Genomic DNA, 20,743 nt, shown 5'->3' on the forward strand with positions numbered 1-20,743 from the left:
ATAAAAGTATTTTGTTTTGGTGTAGTGTTGGTACCACGGCGGTCATTTTAATTGCTTTTCTACTACTGATTTGGGTGGAAACATTAGTTTCCACCACACCTGGAAATACAAGTAATGTGGTAAATTCCACATTACTTCTCCATTTATCCACTACACATTTCACCAGGTGAAACTTGCCTGAATTTGTTCCGGACAATGGTCTCAATGCGAACTGGATGAGTGTCAGTGGAACCGGTACTCATGTAAAGCACTCGGACACCTTCGCGTCGAGTTTGCGCTATATATAAACAGCATTTGCAATGCAACAGGTCTCACATTTACGCGAGTTGCAGCTATTGCCATTTTATTTATCTTTTGGTTTCTGAAACATAAATAAAAGGCATTGTCATTTACAACGCCAGTAGCTTAAACCTGCGTAAATGCGAGACCTATTGCATTGCAAATGCTTGTTCACTGAGCCAGCCGCGGCCCCTGCTGGTAAGAACGATAGGGCGGTGGGACCCTGGTGAGGGGGGATTTCGACAGACAATGAAGAGGGAAAATGAATTAATTATTTAATTTTCCTTTGTCATCATCCGTCAAAATCCCCCCTCACCCGGCCCCACCGACCTACCGCTCTTATCTGCACGGGCCGCGGCTGCACCGAGCTATGAGGTCTCTATGGGCCAAGAGTGAGGGACTGGTATGGACAAGAGAAAGGCATTTGTGCAAAGTCCTTGTAGGCATCTGAGAGGGATTGTATGAGAGACTTATAACTGCAATTTGGGAGAATTACATTTCATGGAGGTTTGGCTTCTTGCCTTTTTGAACCTCTTGAGTTGGTGAAGATTGTCCATATATGAACACATGTGTGAGGGTACACAGCTTTCTGGGTGAACTAGGCTATTTTTAACTTGATTCTGTTTGTAAGGGGAAGCCATTCAAGCTCTTCACTGTGTCCTGGATGTTTAATCTGGCTCGGCAGGCAAGTGAAGTGCGTGAGTTAAGCACTGGTTCACTGGGAGTTTAAGCAGTGCATAATTTAAACTGGTGGTTGACGGTGGGGGCACCGGCACTCATATTTGTGGACCGACACTTATTTTTCTGTATTAGAGATTTAGGAGAGGAAGAGAGAGAGGAAAAGACACAAAAAGGAAATGAGGAGAAAGACAAAAAAAGTCACAAAGGTAGAAAGTAGGAACCTGCAAGAGTGAGCTGAAGGGGTGTCTGTCAGTGGATTAAAAAGACATGAGGTGGATTTAGGACTAGCAGGAGCATTTTAAGGATTACAAGGGCCCAGGGCCAAACATATTTTGGGGGTGCCCTTTTCCTCCCTACTATTGTGGATTTATGATCCAATTTCAGCTCTTCCGTGGCCTTTTTAGCTAGGTCACCGACAGTGCACACACACACACACACACACACACACACACACACACACACTCTGCCAAATTCTAAATGTATTCACATCTACTATCCTGGGATAGTGACGTGTGTTTTCAATATTGAAATACAGCAGCAGCTCACTAATATTTCTTCAAATAATCTCTGTGACACCCTCCCATTTCTCATATGTGAAGTCCTGTTTTGATCTAAAGAAACCTTTTATGGATGTTGCATGAAACCGGTTTATAAAACTATCTATCTAAGAATTATTCAAGGCCATCAGGGCAAGACCCTCTGCAGAACATAGAGGGTTCTATCAGGGCCCCCCCTGAAAGGCGGAAGCCCTGGGCCAGGACCGACTGTGACCATGCCTTAAAATTCTCTTATCCTGCTCAGCCTTTGTATTCAGCTCGCCAACAACCAATTGCAGTGGTCGCAGGCCTCTGAACAGGGCCCTGGGCACCAGCACTTATTTTTTACATGGGTTTAAGGTGCTCTAAGGGAGGACAGCAATTTACACCTATTGGTCTGTGACCTCACATGGATGTAGATTAATGACTTGGTGAAGTTCACAAAACTTTAACAGGTACACCTGGAATTCCAACCCAATCGCAGCTTTCCAGGTGCACATTTGACAAATTTATGCGAGTTCACCTTTTTGTTTTAGCACGTTAGCATTTCCCAATGCAGCATTTTATGGACAGCAGAATTCCACATTGATCAAAGCCAATGCCTCTGTCTATGGGCAATTTTTTTGCCTGTTTTATTTTGCCCCATCCAGTGGGCAGACTTTGTTCCTGAATTCTCGACCACCTAAAGTCCAGCATTCAGTATGGAGACAAGGGCCTCCCACCCTACTCTTTGCATGGCCGAGGTAGCTCCACTGTTGGCGCTGACTCAGAAACAGCCTTTGCCAATGCACTGGCGAGAACCAGCAATCACACTGATTCTTGTACTACATGTATGCGATTTTTAAGTGATATTCCCTGAATGAAAACTGTTCTGAAGAACTTTACCCCTTAAGCCTAAAATGTTCCCAAATGAATAATATTTTTCTGAGTTCAAAGCCATCCTCTAAGAAAATGGAGTTTGTACCAACCTCTGCTGTCAGACTGGTGGTCTCCATTTTCAGATTTTCTCTGATTTGAGGTAGGGCCAGCTCAGCTAGAGTGAGACACTCCTGTACTATCAGTACAAAAGGAACTATAGCCAGGGCTTTAAGTGGGCCGGGTCTCACCGGTGCTGAGCACCGGCAGTTTTTTAATGGGGGGCTCGAAATGGGTCCCTATTGGGCTCTGTTTTGTGCCCTGGCACAGGCGGTCCGTTTTTCTCTGGACTTCAGTGACAACAGGCACATTGATGTGCACATGCTCACACTGCTCAGTTCTCACTAGTGGGGAAATTACGGCATGACGTCATGCCGGTGAGTGTTGTAGGGGAAGGGAAATCCAGAGTTTCAGGGTCAGGCCTGATGCTGTGATTTTAGAGTCAGACATGTGTGTGGTGTAAACTATGTAGCAGCAGCACCCATGGAACAACTGAACTTTATGTCCCAGGTGCAATTTTTGTGCCACGTAAGTTAGCCATTTGTTGGCATGTTAAAGGGGAAGAGCGTGAGTTCCCTGATATTGTATTCAGTGGGGAAAATGTGGGAACTACTCCAAAGAGGACCTTTTCTACAAGAACTCCTTAGATGCTTTACCTTATAATACACATATCAGCAGTTAAAAATAGAATACTATATTTCCTTCTCTGCTGCTATGTCCCTCTCCATTGTTACTCTGCTTAGCTGAACAGTAGTACACAGCCACCCAGTGCACTGGCCTGAAACAACACAAGCATTTCCAGTGCTATAGGTCTCACATGTACGAGAGTTTGAGCTATTGGCATTGTAAATGACAATGCCAATAGCTTAAACTCTCGCAAATGCGTAACCTATTGCATTGCAAATGCATGCTATAAAAAATGCAAAAATGTGTTAGGAGAGAGCGTGTCCCAACAGCAGGCAGGACAAAGCTATTTGAGAAAATAGTGCTTGGAGGCTGTAATTAAAGCCTACCGAGCAACAACACATGTTACTGGGGGTGTCACCATGGGAGGTTACAAAATGGGACAAAGTGGTACAAAGGAGGGACTACTAAGCCTTTTGACCAATGAACAGCCACAGTTTATAGTGGACAATGACACAAGCCAATGAAAAATGTGGGCGGAGAGTGGGCAGAGCTTCAAGTCCCTACCTCAATACAGCATACCTCGCATAGCAGCACATGCGCTGCCCAGGCTTGACCTACAAAGGAACTTGCTTCCAGCCGAAGTCCCTCAACAGACAGCAGGAAACAAACTTTGAGAGAAAAATGTTGACTTTTCACAAGCCCTGCTGACTCTATGTCCTAATGTGATGTCCTGACGATCTGCAGTGGTCAGGTATGAAGGACATAAAGTACAGTGCTTCCTTAACTCTACTGTTTTCTTTTTTTAAATGCTGGTAAATAAATGTTTTGGAATAATTTGTCAAAAATAAAGATTGTGATCAGTGATTTGGATGGGAAATTCCTCACAAAGGTCCTGTTGAAGGACATTTCTGCAAACTATTTTGCTGAAAAATTCCACTGTAAATAATTTGATGTATGTAGAGTCGAGCAGAGTTAAGGAAGAGGCAGACTCTGAGATCCAGGCAAAACTTACTTTATTATTTTCATACCCAGCTTCCTTGCTTTGCTATCTGCTGCTCGCAGGCGGGAAAGCTTCCCCATCCCCCTCCACGTGACGTCACATCAATCCAGCCTTCTTCCCTTCATCGAGGACTGGGTGCCCTGCCCTGAGAATGCAAGTGCTTGACTCCACACCTCCCCCATCCTTTACCAACAATCCAGTCTCTTGTCAGTATTTAGATCTCTTCAGGTAGCCCGGCGAGGGCGAAAAAGATGCCGACCAGATCGAGTTGTTATTGCACCTCTTGAAGTGTCAGATGTGGGAGTTTCTTCTTTCACCCTGAGAGGTACACTGGACGGAGGTGTGCCCTCAGCAGCTCCTCTGACACTGCTGGTAACTTCATCAGGGCATCCCTGGTGACGATCTTGCCCGGACGTGTGGCTGTGACCATGCTTCTCTTTCGTTCTGCCACTTGTAGTGGTTCAGCAGTGAAGGGGGTGTCTACATTAATCTGATGGTTTTCTTTTTGACTATCACTCAATCCACTTTGTTGATTGGGGCCTCTTACGCATTCCTCCTAGTGTCAGCATTGTTCTTCATCTTTGCTTTATGCATGGTGTCCTTCTCATGCATGGTGTCCTTCTCACACAGCTTAGAAGCCTCTATGCATGCTAGTCCATAGTGGGAGTTTTGTTTTGATGGCCCTTCCGAGCATGAGTGTGTCAGGGCTCTCCCCGGTGGTCGAATGTGGGGTGGTTCTGCAGGTGGTTCTGCAGGCTCGCATTATTTGACATAGGGATTAATAAATAGACAGTCCTTCTATCTGGGCTTTCTGAACTGTTTTCTTTGAAGTGCCCGTGACTCGTCCAGCCTCACCATTTGCCTGGGGCTATAATGGCATCATCTTCCGGTGCCCCAGGCAGTCTTCAAACTCACGGCTGGTAAAAGATAGGCCATTGTTAGATTTGAGTACTTTAGGAAGCCTGGATTATCTTCTCAGCTCATGTGAACCTGTTTGGTTTGACAATGGGGAACTGGGAATAGTCGTCAAGGGGTACTAGTAGGTATTTACCAGTGGGAAGTGGTCCAAAAAAGTCACCAGCAACTCGATTTAATGCTGCCTCTGTTAAGTCAGACATTGTTAGGGTTTGTTGCTTCATTGCTGGTGACGGACAAGTGCATAAGTGGCAGGTTCGTAGTTCTTCCTCAACCAGGACTTTACATTTTGGAAACTGTCCTTTCTCATAAGGCTCTTTTGTTGACTATTATTCCTCTGTGTCCTTCATGGGCCAACTCAATGGCATGCTTTCAAAGGCTCTGTGGTAGTACGATTCTAGACCCTCTCAGTATGACACCTTCAGGGGTCACTACCAGCTCCTCCTGTATGTTAGAGAAGGCTGTCAGTTCATCTGAGTTGTTTCACTTGGATGTCCTGTGTTTGCATGTTTGCATGTCAATCATGCTTTTGAATTTTTGCTAAGGTGGGATCTTCCGTTGTGGCAGTTACGGTCTTTGGCAGCGCTGGCAGTGTGCTCGTTTGTAGAATAAGGATGAGATATTCTTCAGCCAGTGACGACTTTGGGCTAGTGGTGGGTTGTGGGTAACGTACGAAGTAGTCAGCAGGGTTCAGTTCCTTCCCTGGCCTGTGGAGGATGCTACAGTCATACCCTTGTATTCCCAGTGCCCATTGTTCAATTCTTGGGGGCATTTTCACTTTCGGGTTGCTAAAGATTGTCAACAAGGTTTGATGGTCTGTGATTATGATGACACGTTTTCCATACAGGAAGATGTGAAAGTGTCAGACCCAGAGAAACCACCAGACTCCCTTTTCCTGGTTGTGAGTAAGCCCTTTCCATTGTTGAAAGGATCCTGCTGGCGTTGGCCACTATGTGTCTCTGAGCTTCAGAAGTACCAGAGAGTTGTGCCAGGATGGTTCCTATCCCCACAGGGCTGGTTTCTACCGTCACTTCCATGTCCAGTGTAGGATCAAAGTATACCAACATTGTGGCCGTTTCCATTGCAATCTTAATGTTATGTAAGCTTTGTCCACATTCAGATGACTTTTTGATCTCTGCCGTTTTCCTCGGCAGATTGCACATGGTTTCACTGAGGCTGGCATAATCCTTGATGTACCTGGAGCGGTAACTTGCCATGCCTAGGAAGAACCATAGCATGGTCACGTCCTGAGATTGATTTGAGGTTAAAAGTTCCAATACGTTATCCTGGTCAGGGGTCATGCCTTCCTCTGAGAAGATATGCCCAAAGAATTTGAGTTTGGTCTTGTGAAACTCGTATTTGACCATATTCAATGTGAGCCCTGCTTCCACTAGCAGCTAGCATGCTCGGTTTAAGCCCTTGTCATAAGCTTCCTGAGTGGCTACGAAAATGAGTGTATTGTCACTGTAGTTGAGAGCATTTGGCGTGGGCTGGGTTACTTGGTGAATGGTGGTTTTAAATATTTCCGCAGCTGATAAAACGGCGAAGCTGAGGTGTTTGTATCTAAAGAGTCTTCTGTGGGTGGAGAATGGTGTGATCTAACTGCAGCTTTCATCCGGTCCTAGGATGCTTGTTTCCAGTCCAGGGAGGACCTGGCTTGGCTGTACGGGCTGGACTGTTCCCATGAGGCACAGGTTCAAGACTGATTTGCATGTGGCTGGGTTCAAACTGGAATGGCATGGTGAGCAAAAAAACTATGGATTTAGGCCCAGATCTCTCTACTGGGGTGAATGTATGACATTGTTCTGCATTCTGTCCATCAACTGTTGTTTTTGCATGATATTAATGTAGGCCCCGCTGTCAATGATGAACGGTATGGGGTGTCCATTCACATGCAGCTGTATAGTAGGACAATTGTGTGTGTGTCAACTCGCTGTATTTCTTAGGTCTTCATGTGAGATGTGACTGCGCCTAACTGCCTTGCCGTCTCAAGATACAGGATATTGGGGGCTGGTGCCTGTCCTTCAGCTATGCATATCGATGCTTGTGTCACTCATCCCTTGTGATGAATGGTTGTATATACCTTCCCCTTGCAGTTCAAAGGCTTCTCTTCAGCCCATGTGTAGATTCTCTGCTGCGACTCGAGGAGTGGTACTTGCTTTTACGCGCAGGCCACATCTCATGGCCCCATCACATTGACAATTGCGAATTTAACCAAGTGGCCCCTTAAGCGCAGGCTGACAGAGGCACAGCTGTTTTCCTGCATGCTTGCTGACATCATCAAAAGGTATCCATCTTCTTGACTCTCACTCAAGAATGGTGCCAGGGATCATCTTGTCGATGATTGAGGAGACCTTCGTGTGAGTGCGAATTTGACAATCCTTACATGGTATTTATTTTTTACTCGGAACGCCGACACAGCTGTTCTGTGACTTTGTGTTTCTCAGTCAGTTTCGAGTGCTCAGATTTCTCTTTTCTGCCTTGTACTTGACAGGCAGATTGAAAATGAGTCTCTTTTCCGCACTGCAGGTTTGTCCCAGAGCTGGACACTTCCCATCATGGGGAAATGATAGACCACATCAGTCTGTAATATCTTTTTTTTGTAACTTTCCGGATGTGTGTCGATGTCTCTCATGTTTTGTGTGAGGATGTTTGCCTATGGCTAGTGCTGTCTCTTTATGTGATGGCCCTCCTGCCATGCAAGGTGCTCTCTCTTCCGCTCATGCATCTGCTAGCATTTTGTATGGACTGTGCGTTTCTTTCAGTATTTGTGTTCGAAATGAGTCAGAAAGGCACCCGGCGATTCTCCTGAGACACCTGGCCTCTATTTCAATGAATTCACTGAATTTACAGTATTTAAGGAGCGTCTCTAGCTATTCCGCAAACTTATCCATCGTTTCTCTGGGTTGTTGCTTTGTTGGAGATGCATGGCTCCTGATCAACATTAGGAGAGGGGTCACATTTCTTGGCCAGCGCCTCCTTGACGTTCTGATATGTAGCAGTGTCTGCACTAAGAAGTTTCTTTACAGCATCTTTGACTCCTTCACCAGCCCGACTTTTGAGGTAACTGTTTATTTTCTCATCATTCTCCTCTTCCAAAGCGTTGTTGAAGGCGTTGAAGCCCTCGATCCAGTCAGCCCGTCTCGTCTGGGACCAGAGTTGTGGTGGCTTCGGGGAGACGGCTGCATCTTATGCGGCCTCGCCATCTTGTGACATGATGGGGGTGTTATGAAGTTGGTTCGTGGGTGGAGTGCGCTAGTGCAATGCAGCCCTCCGTGTATTATAGCAGGAACCACAATGGTCTGTGTCACAAACTTTCACAGAGGTTGCTTCACACGCCCTCCTGTGATGTGACCTTGCGCAGTGGACCTCATAAGGGCTGTGACATCAGACCTTGAACACCTGTGGCTATGCAGTGTAGCTGGGGCGACATCCAGCTGTGGTTCACACAGAGTGGGGATGGCAGCGGAGGCTCTCACACACAGGGCTTTAATGGCGGAAGCATTGCAGCACTTCACAGGGCGTTGGGATGGCTGTGAGACTCTCAGACAGCACGCACAGTTGGACATAGGCAGGCAGCAGGCCACGCACCTTTATGAGACTCGCCCAGTCCCAGTCAGACGATCGCACACCAAGGCGCGGTGCAGATGGCAGGGCCCACGCGCAGCAGCGGTCCGTGGAGGGAGTTCCGTGGGGCGGAAAGGCGGGGCAGGGGAGGGGCAGGGTGGGGGGTACTAAACACCGAAACATGGATAATTGGAGGTAAGTAAACAATTAAATAAATAAAACGAATTTCGTAGCACGCCCTGCATCACAAAATGCGGTACAGCGCGCGCTACGAAATTCTTTTTATTTATTCAATTGTTTACTTAACTCCAATTATCCATATTCCGGTGTTTAGTACCCCCCACCCTGCCCCTCCCCCGCCCCGCCTTTCCACCGCACGGAACTCCCTCCACGGACTGCTGCTGCCCACGCGACAGGCGCAGGAGCAGCACGTGCTCTGTTCTGCGGCTGATTAAATTGGTGAGCCCTTTGCGGGATGCAGATAGTGCCCACAGCCTCCACTCCTGCTAGTCACCAATTGTATAGATGGGAAATCAAGGAAGAGATGCAGACTTTGAGATGCAAGCAAAACATCCTTCATTGGGAGGAGCCAAGATGGCGACCGGGACGGCAGCGTAGGCTCCCGGCTCCGTGAACCTCTGCGTCCCGCACAGATATCCTGCATGAGATCCTTAGCCTGCGCTATATGCCCGTGTTGGTGAATGAGAGCGGCAACCAATCGTGTGACTCCGAAGTTTCTGGCGGCGGTATCGCCGGAGAAATGTCCATTTGAAGTTTGCGGCCTGTGCAACCCTGGAACCGGGACCTCGAGTGGACAACATGGCCGGGCGGCAGTTCAACAACAGCGGCCTTTGGTGACTGGGTGGAGTCGGACTACCGGAGCGGTGCGAATATCGGCCTACATTTCGCCGTGGTCGTTCCTACCACTAAGCGTAGCGGAACGAGTGCATGCCCGAGGTGGCTAATCCAAGATTCTCCGGTGATTGCCTCAGCCTTCGCCGGTGAGCTGCCCGGCCGCCGCCCGTAACTCGCCCTGATTCTTGCGGGCTGCTCCCGGATTTTCGCGGGCGCAGGGCCGTGGTGGGGATGACTGTTGCCCGGGACCACACACCGGATATATTTTTTGCCTGCCCCCGAAACCCTGTTTCCAGTGACATGGAACCTGAGGCGCTTGTCCCTGAGTCCTGGTCCCAATCTGGATTGGACCTACCCGGCGGCCATCTTGACAGGACGAAGTCTACCATCCTGTACGCTGGGTCGCAGCACGATTGGAAGTGTGCGACTATGAGGAGCGTAGCGGAGCGAGTGCCGAGAGCTGTGCTGGGGTATGGTGATCTTCTCGAGGCTCTCGGTGCCCTTCATTCCACCTTGGTTCACGGCGCCTGGGTATTGGGGAGTAAGCTTGATGGGGTGGCATCAGCGTCGGAACAGTTGCTGCCTGCCTGTCCCCAGGTACACAGGGACTTCCTACACTGCACACAGGAGGACAGTGTCGTGGCCGCCCCTGTGAATAGTGACCAGCTGGAAACTCCGGACAGTATACTAACGTGTGATCGGCTGGCTGTGGGTCTGGTCTGTTCCGGAGGTCTTGGACCTGAGTGGGGGGTGGTGGCCTTGTCCCGTGCGCGGCCTCCGGCGACCCAGGCAATATTCAAGCAACGGTCGCCTGCTCTGGCTGATTCCGCCTTCTTGGACCCTGTGTGCAGTGCAGATCCTGGGGCAGCACTGGGAAAGACGACCCTCCATACTGCTGACTGTGTTGGTATTCAGAGACTTCCACCCTACCTGTGTGTGTCGCTTCCTGTTCTTTTTTGGACGCTCCTCTTCTTGGTAACATTGGACATGGCACTGGGTCGATGGGTATGCATGGGTAGATTCACAAAGAGTGGCCAAGGATAAGGCTGATCCTTCAGAGGTGGTCATCTAATAAGCGGGCGGGCTCAGGGGTTGCGTGCTCTCACGGCATAACTGTTAGTGTAATAGGCACATAATGCTCCCCATTTTTCTTTGACATGATCGATTTTGTGTTGCTTATTGTTTGCTTTGGCGGAAAACATATTGTGCGGGAGGGAGAAGCCGGGGGCATGTTTTGAAGGCCCTCCTCCAGTTTATTAATATTTTTTCTACCCCCCCCGTCTGGTGGGGTTTCTTTCCTTACTCCTCTTTCTCTGTTTCTTCTATATTTCGGGTCTGGTTCCGGGGCGACAGGCACACTGATGGGGGGGGGGGGCCGTACTCATCTGCAGAGGTGCAGGGTGGGGGGTTGGGGGAGGGGATCCTTTAGTCTTTAAACCTTTTTTTCCATGGCCTCCTTTTTCTTCTCTTATTCTTCGTTGTCTTTCTTTTCTGGGATCAGCATGGTAGAACTCCTTCGTTGTTAATCACTGCGTTTTCATGTGTGCCACAATTTCCGTGGTGTTTTCTGGGTTTTAGGGCAGGGGACTGCAGGCGCAAATGGCCGTGATATTCCTCCACATCCTGAACTTCCTGTTTCAGCGCCATTGATTAGATAAATTGCTGTTTATTGTTGACGTTTATTATTCTGCCTGCCATTTTTTGCTGCTGGGAAACTGTTTGGCACCTGATCCTTCCATCCTCTTTTATTATAAAATGAAAACCTTTTGTATCCTGGTCTCCTACTTGGGCTGTTCAGTGGCCGAGAGTATACTAGCATGGAGATTCTGCTCCCCGAGGTGCTGCCTGTGATGAATATTGATTTCTGTTACTCTGACTGCTTAGCGGCCGGCCCCGGGGGTTGTAGGCCCATACTTGTTATTGGTTGAAATGTCAATAAAGGTTTTTCAAAAAAAAAAAAAAAAAACATCCTTCATTACTTTTCTACCCCGCTGCCTTCCTTCCAGTGCTTTAAATGGGGAAAAATAAGTGCAGGTACTCATTAAAATAGAGATGTGTCAAGTGGGCGGGGCTAGGGGCGGGGCTAAGGGCAAAATATCAGCATAAATCGAGACTTCTGTACCAGTTGCAGCACATATTAAAACACATGAGAAATGTGTTTATGTCACAAAACCCAGATTAACTCATAACACAAAATGAAAGTCATGATGGCACTTTCTCCCGAATGGTCGCTGCGCACCTGATTGACAGTGCAGGGTCTGTCTAGAGACCCTGCCCTGTTAATTACAGCGTGACACAAACCCTCTCACCCCCTGCAGTTTGGGGACAATGAAATGGGCGCTGCTGGAATCTTCACCAGCAACTCTGTAAAAATATACTTCAGCCAAGTTAATTACAAGCTCCTCGGAGGAGAGCGGCCTCTGCCCTGCACTGGAGCAGATAAACCGAGACTGCCGTGCCGTGGATCAGGGTACTGGTACTCTCCCTGGCTACAGAGAAGTGCCGGTACTGACGGCAAAAATGTTTGGAAGTGCCGGTACTCAGTACCGGTGAGTACCGGCCCATTTAAAGCACTGCTTCCTTCCTTATCCGCAGCTCACAGGTGGCAAAGCTTTCTAACGATGTCACATCCCTCCACCCTTCTTCTCTTCGTCGGAGGCTGATTGTCCTGCCCTCAGGGTCCTAGTGCTGGGCTCCACAATGCACATTTAATTTCTGCAGAAAAGTTTCTTCCGCAATTTAATTTTTCTCATGTGTAACTCTTGATAGATCAAAAGGATGGTGTTTGCACAGTGCAAAGGCTGGGTGAAAATTTTAAGTCCCAGCTGTACTCCAGTAGATAAATCTTTTCGTCGAATTGAGTCTTAACATCAACAGTTCAGTAGTGGGAACGCCGGTTCTTATTCTCATTTAATTACCTACAAGAACCCACTCAGGTCGCCAGGATCTTTTTACTTGTCTAATAGCATAGGGGGAAGAAACACAATTATCAGATCGTATTTACCGCAATTTGACATCTCAGAAAAGAAGACTCATGATCTCATGATCTCGGAGGTTGACCTTTTATTATCAGCAAAAACATCTGAATATATAGGCACCTCAATACAAGGCACAAAAGATAAATGGGGATTAATACAAATGCCAGTCTACGAAGTATCCGCATACGACTAAAGATAAACAGGATTACAGCTTCCAAAAGCATCAAGTACCCTATAGCAATTGTGATATCAAAGTTCAAATTCATGAATTAAATCATTACTGTCCCTACTCTATTCTAAGGGGACATCCCTACTCAACATTCCCTTTCCAGGTGAGGATCTCATAAAAGGTGTCAGCAGTGAAGCTTCCTAAGAAGTCTTCACCATATGAGAGCTCGATCTATGATGCTCCTTTCAGTCCCTCTCCTAAGTCTCGTCTGGCCAACCCACGGTGCTCTGTCCCTAATACAAAACCCCAAAAAACTGTACACGCCCTTCATCACACCCCTCCAGGCAGCTTCTTCCCTCAGTAGATTTCCATTTGGATCCTTTCATCTTCCTTTCCACGAATTCGACCTTGGGTCCCAGGCCTTTTCTTTACCAGGAGTTGCAACTTACATTCCAATCCACTCCCTTCATGTCTACTCCTTCTGTCTCCATTCCATTTGAACAAAGACTCATTCTAACTAACGAGCTACATGGCCTTGTACCTGCAGCCAAATGCTAGACAGAAAAACCCCCTAACATCATGAGGTTTCACAACTCTCTGCAATTTAAGCTTTGCTAAAATCCTGTCGTCCTAATAAAACATGGCTAATATAAACGAAGGCCTTCACTTTACATATATGGTTAGGCCTCAACCTAAACACACTACAATTACCAATCCTAATTATTCGTCTCATTCTTAAGAGAACTATCTTCTGCGTTCCACTAACATGACTTAATGTCTCTGAATACATGACATTATTATACTAAGCATTACATATACCAATACGTTTCAGTATAACTGGTGGCCTTTTCCTTCTCTCGAGGCCTGCTTACATTTCTACTTGTCTATTTCAATGAATACATTTGCATTATACTTGAATAACATGCTCAGTTATATGCAGGTGCTGACTAACAATGAATATGGTGCACCCCTACAATTTTCGCATCAGCAACGCTCTATCAGTAGCATATTAATTACAGAAACTAACATTTTGCCCCACAAGAATGATAGAAAGTAGTAGATTTGCAAACCATAAAGGTTTATTTGCAAATTAGCAAAATTACAAACTCAAATCAGTCAAATGTGTCATAAATCAATAATCACCTGGTTACAGCATATGTCAGTGTAATCCAAGCAAGTCAGAATAGCAATTACAAACCCAAGTTATTAAAGCATTAATGTACACAAATAATGAAATATTAGTTCCCCTGAAGGGAGCTCCCGAATACTAAGGTAAGGCTTCAGAAGTAAAATTGAGGAAGTTTTGAGCAGCAGGTGTCCGCAAATAAAGCCTCTAAAACAGAACCAATTGAAGGTTCAAATCAGACATGGAGAAGAAATATATTTGCTCAACAGATTAACTCTGTGAGCAGCAATAGAATGAGCATAGGGTCTTAAGAGAGGCAGAGGGGCCTCTGACTTCAAAGGAGAACAGGAGCAAATCTGACTGTCTAAGTTACTGATGCACAATTAAAACTTAGAATTCTGGATAGTCCTTACTGATACCACAGAGAAGGAACCAACCAAAGCTAAGCATTCGCAAACTCCCGGTGTATGCCCTCTTCCCATGAATGATACAATGGAAGATTTTGCAAGGGAGGATACATCTCAGCCAATCTGTCTCACACATAGGTGTTAAGATTACTGAACAGCTCCCTAAGAGATCCATTCACTGGCCTTCACACACAATTTAACAATAACAGCCCAATAGTAAATGAGCATACAGTTGAAAATAGACTTATGAAATGAGAAACAGATTACGCGCAGCAAGCAAAAGCACAGCATTGCACTCAACATGGGGAGTTCAAATCGAGGCCTACGATGACTATGGCTAACTTAACTTGAACCCACTCTAACCATGATTAATTATTAATGTAAAATCACACATATAAAATCACTCTTGGATGTAAGTAAACAATGATTATATGTGATGTGCATTAGCATGTTAAACGAATATGAAAAATAGTGACAGCGTATCAACTCTCTAAAGTGATGGTGCTGAAAAATCATTGCGTCGGACCATGAGGGAAAAAGTTGAGTTATTCCAAAGTAAAACTTTCGCACTTAGAGTTATGCTTTGCTGTGATGCACATTTCCTTTTTGTGTTATGTTAAACCATTGTATATTAAGTTAAGCTTTGTTATGTTACATTGTCCTGTTTTATTTGATGTTATGCTTTGGATGGCACTGATGTGCCTTGATTTCTGTTGTACTCTGCTGTAGATATTTATACTCTCCATGACATTGAAATATACAAATGAATTGATGAGTAAATTAACTAGATTCAGTCTCAAAATATCAAAAACCTAGGGAAGAGTGGCAAACAAGACCCATACATGCAAGTCATCATATTTTACTAAACCTACCAAGAAAGAGAGACTGTTTCTGTAGTTAATGGGTTATTGCATTTCTCCATCTCGTTTGCTCTGCCAAAAAGCACAATGTGAATATGAACTGTAAAGTCATCTGATCATTACAAAATGACTATGACTCATGAATAATATGACGCACTGAATATGGTTATCCACTAGAGATTATCTTCTCGGAGACCATAAATGATATCACTGTTATCTTGACTGACCTTAGTAATAACTCATCAGTGGCCTGCTATAGACTGAGTCACTGGCACACAGAATACCTGGAACCTCCAACAAACAATACATTGTCATAAAAACAATGTTTAAAAGTTATTGTTCTATATGTGAGTAGTAACTGTTACATGGAGAGGCTTTACATGGAAACTGGAGCAATCCCATGTCCTCCATGACAACCTCAATTTATCCCACTTGTTGCCGCATACTGGTGTGGCAGTGCTTAATTTGAGCCAGTGGTTGCAGGTATGTCCTAAAGGCATTCTTTTTTAGGTACCAGCATTTATTTTTCCTCATTAGAGTATGACCCAGAGCCATGAAGTGAAAAACACACAAGGATAGAGAAGGGGAAAGAAGAAGATGGATGTTGTAAAGTGGCTTATTAATAGTGATAAGTAGGGAATTACCACTAGATAAGGCCACAAACACAATAAAAGGTTCAGTCAAGGTCTCAATAAATTATTCCCTTTGGTCAACTTTTGGTAGCTGGCAACAAGCAGGCAGTCTTAACTTAAGAGACAGGTGTTTAAAGCATTTAAAAACACCAATACATTAAATAAATAACACACAACATAAAATAAAAATCCACCACCAATTTATAAAAATAGATTGTACTCTTATGAACCATTAGACACCAAAATGATAAAAAATCCAATGGAGCAAACCAGAGATATGAATTTTTGAAGAATAAACACGTTTTGGTCCTTAAAAACCTACAGCGCCAAATTGGGACATCTGGTCGCGCCAGACCAGGACAAAGTCAAAGTCTGAGGCCAACCGCAATAGAACCCTGGTTGGATACACTTAGGGGGAAGCCTCGGTCACAATTTTGCCTTCGCACTTACTCATTTTTCTGGAGCTTTTTATCTCTACATCGAGCGGAGCTCCTCTTCGGGCTGGATTTGTGTCAATGTTGTCGGCTTGGTTTTCAGCACAACAGGGTCTATGTGTGTTGTTATCACTATTTTCTAGGCACTAAGGGCTCCATGTACGTGGGGTTTTTCTGGTTGCAGACGGTCCGCTGCGCTCAATTGGACGTTTGCAAAGTGAAAAATATATTTTCCTATGTACTAGACCCATTTTTCGATTCGGCGACCTGTTACCAAATCGCAAAATGGGTTAGCGAGTCAGTATTCAGAAGGGGTTTGGTAAGGGCGTTGCGTCTTTTCCCAATAGTGTCTCATAGAGCTATGTAGGAATGTTTTTTACGACTAAAATGGGGTCGGAAAATATTCACATTTTACCACCTACTTCAAGTCAGTGATAAACCATTCGCAAAAGGGAAGGGGTTGCCAGGGGACACCTTTCCCTTTGTGAATGCATACAAAAACCTTTTTTCAGGGCAGGCAGTGAACCACAGACCACTGCCTACTCTTAAAAAATGATACTGAAATGTTTTGGTTTTCTTTTTGAAACTCAGCCCCTTTTCCTTTATGAAAACAGGCTGCATTTAACAAAAATGTCTTTTATTTAAAATTAAGCACAGACATGGTTGTCTGCTGTCCCGAGAAGGCCACCATCCCTGTGATTTAAGCGATTCCTTATGGGTCGCAAATTGCGACCTACCACATGAATATTAATGAGGTAGGTCTATTGCGACCCCATTAGGAATCGCTAAATGTGTCAAAGACACTTTAGTACACTGGTCTTAGCGATTGCCTAATAGCGAATTGCAACAATTTGCTATTAGGGAATCTCAAAATGAAAACTACGTACATGTGGCCCATAGGTACTTTAACTTAAGTTAGTTACTTTCTTTTGACTAAAAGTAAGTCTTTTTAATTGTAGCTTATGTGCATCAGTCCACAATTAAGCAGTTTCTCTCCCTCTCGGAGTCTTACCTTGCTGGTAGAAGAATGTGGATCGGTAAAGGGTCTCCTACCGATCCTCATCAACCCAACATTTTGGAAATGGCAATGAATTTCGTAGCCCCTTTGTTCACAAATATCAATAACCAGTCCTTTAGAAAGGGCAGCTTTACTGAAGAATGGAAAAAGACTATATTCACCCTCTTTTTTGAAAAAAACTAAATGTAGATCCTAATAATCTAAATGACTTTTTCATCTTTTCTTTGCTCCCAAGCTAATTGAAAAGCTGGGTCAAAGGGCCACTCTTCAATCCCATTATTAACAATGATATTCAGTAAGATTATGAGATGGGCTTTTGGCCCCATTGCAGCACTGAGATGGCTCTATTATCCATCATGAACAAACTAATATTAAGAAAGATAAAGGACAAGTTGTAGCTTTGATCTTGCTTGACTTATCAGCCACATTACCTGCGGTGTCCCTTCCAGTGCTTTTAGCATGGTTAAAGTACATCCGGATCGAAGATAAGGCCCAGAAATGGCTGACTTAATTTCTTGAGGGCTGTAGCCAAGCTGTGAAGCTGATTTGGTTAGGTCAAAGTTTGAGAATTTAGCAAGCAGCATCCCTCAAGGATATTCCCTGAGTGTGACATTCTTTACTGTTTATGTGGAACTGGTTACCAGATTGATCAAATCTTATGGCTAGATGTAATGACTTAGGACAATGGCACACAAATCATCCTTAGAATGAGTGGGCATTCTCAACCGTCAAAGTTGAATTTCCCAAGCTGTATGAAAGAGGTAGCAGAGGTATGGACAATCAATTTTCTAAAGTTAAACTCTAACAAAATTGTAGTTTTGATTTTAGGAGGTGGTCACACATTACATACCAGAGAGTGATGGCTTGCAGATAACACCCTAATGGCCTAATCCATTGCCTTTCAGACGCCGCACTAGCACCTCTTAAGGCACCCTACACCCTGAAGTCCATCCTATCTAGGTCCTGAAAAAGTATAATCACATCACCCCCATCCTGAGGGAACTCATTAGCTCCCCTTATCTGCCAACACCATGTTCAAAACCAGCTGCATCATTAACAAAGCCAACATGACCTGCACCTCTGCTTATCTTGCGGACACGCTCACCATGTCTGGTGTCTCTTGGCACACCTGCAGCCAGGACACCATTAGACTGCAGACTAAGAGATGTATAAAAGACATATTAGGCAGTAGGCCTTTTCCATCTATGCACACATGATCCGGAACAACATTGCTTCATCCATCAGGACCATTTCAATGCTGCTCCAATTTAAGTAACAGTTGGAGATGGGCTTCTTTACTAAATCACAACACTCCACAAATCAGCTACCTCTCCTATCATTCATTGACTCTATGCTGAACTTTGAGCCTGTACAGCTCTTCACAGCCTTTTGGCTAGGTTCATGCTATAGAAATAGCCTATACAAACATACATGCATCGTTCAAAAAGTAGAACATCCAATAGGAGCAATTTGACCCCCACTAAGGTAATTGCAGAGGATCACTAGATGATTAGGAGGGTCATGTTTCAGTGATATCTGTGATCCTATGCTCGGCAGCACAACTTATAGAGCCATGAGCTGGTATTCAGAAAAGAAGCAATATTTCTCAGCTTTAGGAGGCTGAACTATTGGCTTTGCCAGTGCTTTTTTTATTGGGCACAAGTGACCACATGCATTGTGACACATGGGCAAACATGGTGAACAATTAAAAAAATGGGCTTTCTATCCAGAAAACCCACTCTAAGGATATTTTCCAATGGATGTGCATGTGTTATAGTGCATGCACTTAGTGAGGCATGCGTGCATAGTGAAGCAATGTTAGACTGGTAAATTATGCAAAAAAAGTATGTAAGTTGCCCAGCAACACTGCAGCTGCTGAGCACTTCTTAAAAACATAATTAATAAAAATTTAAAGCGGGACAAGAGCAGGATGAAAAGTTTCAAAGAGCAAATGAAAGGACTATAAATAGATTGCTTAGGTGCCCAAAAATGTATATCACTGTGCATACAATTGCAAATAAAGGAAGCAAGAGACCACTAGAACTCTACAGCTGCTGTGGTTTCTTCTTTGCTACTTCGATTAGTTTTTAATAGAAACACATGAAAAATAGAAGATAAAGCTAAACGTAACAATGCTGAAAAATGGCAATTTAATTTGGTTATTACAGGTTGCTTTCTATTTGCTAAATTAACTTCAAGAAGAGTTTACCCACTTATTATGAAAACTGACTCAGCATGTCTAAAAGAATTGCCCCAATAGAAAAGAGCTCACTTTTACTGTTGATATCACCTCTTTTTATATTTATTTTTCTAAGTTTTTATACAGCACAAACTTGGCCCAAGGGCATTAGAAAATTTGACAAAAGCACCAAATTACTTTACAAAAGATCAGTATATTTTAGGCATGGGGAGATTAAGTGATTTGCACAAAATGACAGAATGTTGAGGCAATGCCAGGACACCAACCTGTTTCCCCAATTTCAGAGTCAGCAGCTCTGGCCGTTAGACCACAGCACCGCCTGTCATCAACTATTGGTACCACAACTAATTCAGAAAGTTCCTAAGTGGCTTTTTCCCTTCATGGGGTGTGGATAGCAAGGAATGGAGTTTACAATTTGAGGTTCCTCATAATAACCTGCCATTGACCTTTAAATCAGGGAAGCAACGCTATGGGGGAGTCAGAGTTCCTGATTTATGGTTAAAATTAAGCTTTAGTAGAAACTGCAGGGATCGCACAGCATCTATGGTCAGCTGGAATTCTTCAGAATGTAGGATTACTAATTTCATAGGTAGGCTATACCTTTAAGTGTGATAGAGCCAATTAGTAAAACAAAGCCTAGCTCCAAGTTTATTTCAGCAAATTAGATTGCGTTGTGAGAGCGTAGTGTTCATATAGTCTGGTCCTGAAGCCTAAAAATGTTTCAAGGCGCTCCCACAATATTTTTAACCCAGAGAATATAGTAACAGTAATGCACACCCACCCCAAGCTAAAATAACTTGGCTCAGCACAGACAGAGTTGATAAAGTGTATGTCCTTGGTTTCAACCTCTTCTTGATTGGTGAATCAATAATTTTCACAAAGAACTATTATCCACCCAGAGTGATGTTGTCTCAAACAGCAGCATAAAGTTGCACAGAATTGTTTTGAGTCTTACCTCAAGATATTATTGCGAACCTGTGAACCCCTTTTGAGGCTCAATTTGTTTGTTCATTTCAAAGGTTGTTTTGGGAAAATTCCAACAGCTTGTAGCCTTGCACAAAAGTCCGATAAACTGGGTAGTCATGAGATATATTTATTGCTTTCTTTAAATTTAATAGCATTGAATAGTTGCTTCCCAGGTGAACATCCACTGCACTCATATCTCAGCAAGGGGATTTTTAGATCATGCCTTCATCTCATCCTCTCTGTATAAATGGTTTAATAACTTTACCATAGAATCTAGGAATGAAAGGGATCATTCAGTGCAAGTTAATTCCATATTGACTCCTTGCGTATGTTAAAGTGTAAGCCATCAAGATCAGGACTGTCAGGAGACTTGAATGAATGAAGCAGGTGAAATGGGGTACTGATGCCGGCAGATGTGTTGAAGCTTGTAAGAATAAACCAACTACAAATGAGTTATCTTTCTTGATATCACTCCTTGTTGGAGACCGTGGGGCGCCTTAATGGATAGAGTGGCGTCATCTTTATTTCTTGACCTAGAATGCTTGGTTTGAAGTGGAGTTTTAAGCCATTTAATCAAG

The 20,743-nt window shown here is 44.4% G+C and overlaps 1 protein-coding gene across 3 annotated transcripts in view; it reads left to right on the plus strand.

The window, feature by feature from the left end:
- LOC146776471 (hepatocyte nuclear factor 4-beta-like) overlaps positions 1 to 20,743 on the plus strand; it is a 474,084-nt gene that overhangs the window by 99,286 nt on the left and 354,055 nt on the right. The window lies entirely within an intron of this gene.

The sequence above is a fragment of the Triturus cristatus genome, chromosome 12 (genome assembly GCF_964204655.1).
Source record: "Triturus cristatus chromosome 12, aTriCri1.1, whole genome shotgun sequence".
NCBI classification, from domain to species: domain Eukaryota; kingdom Metazoa; phylum Chordata; class Amphibia; order Caudata; family Salamandridae; genus Triturus; species Triturus cristatus.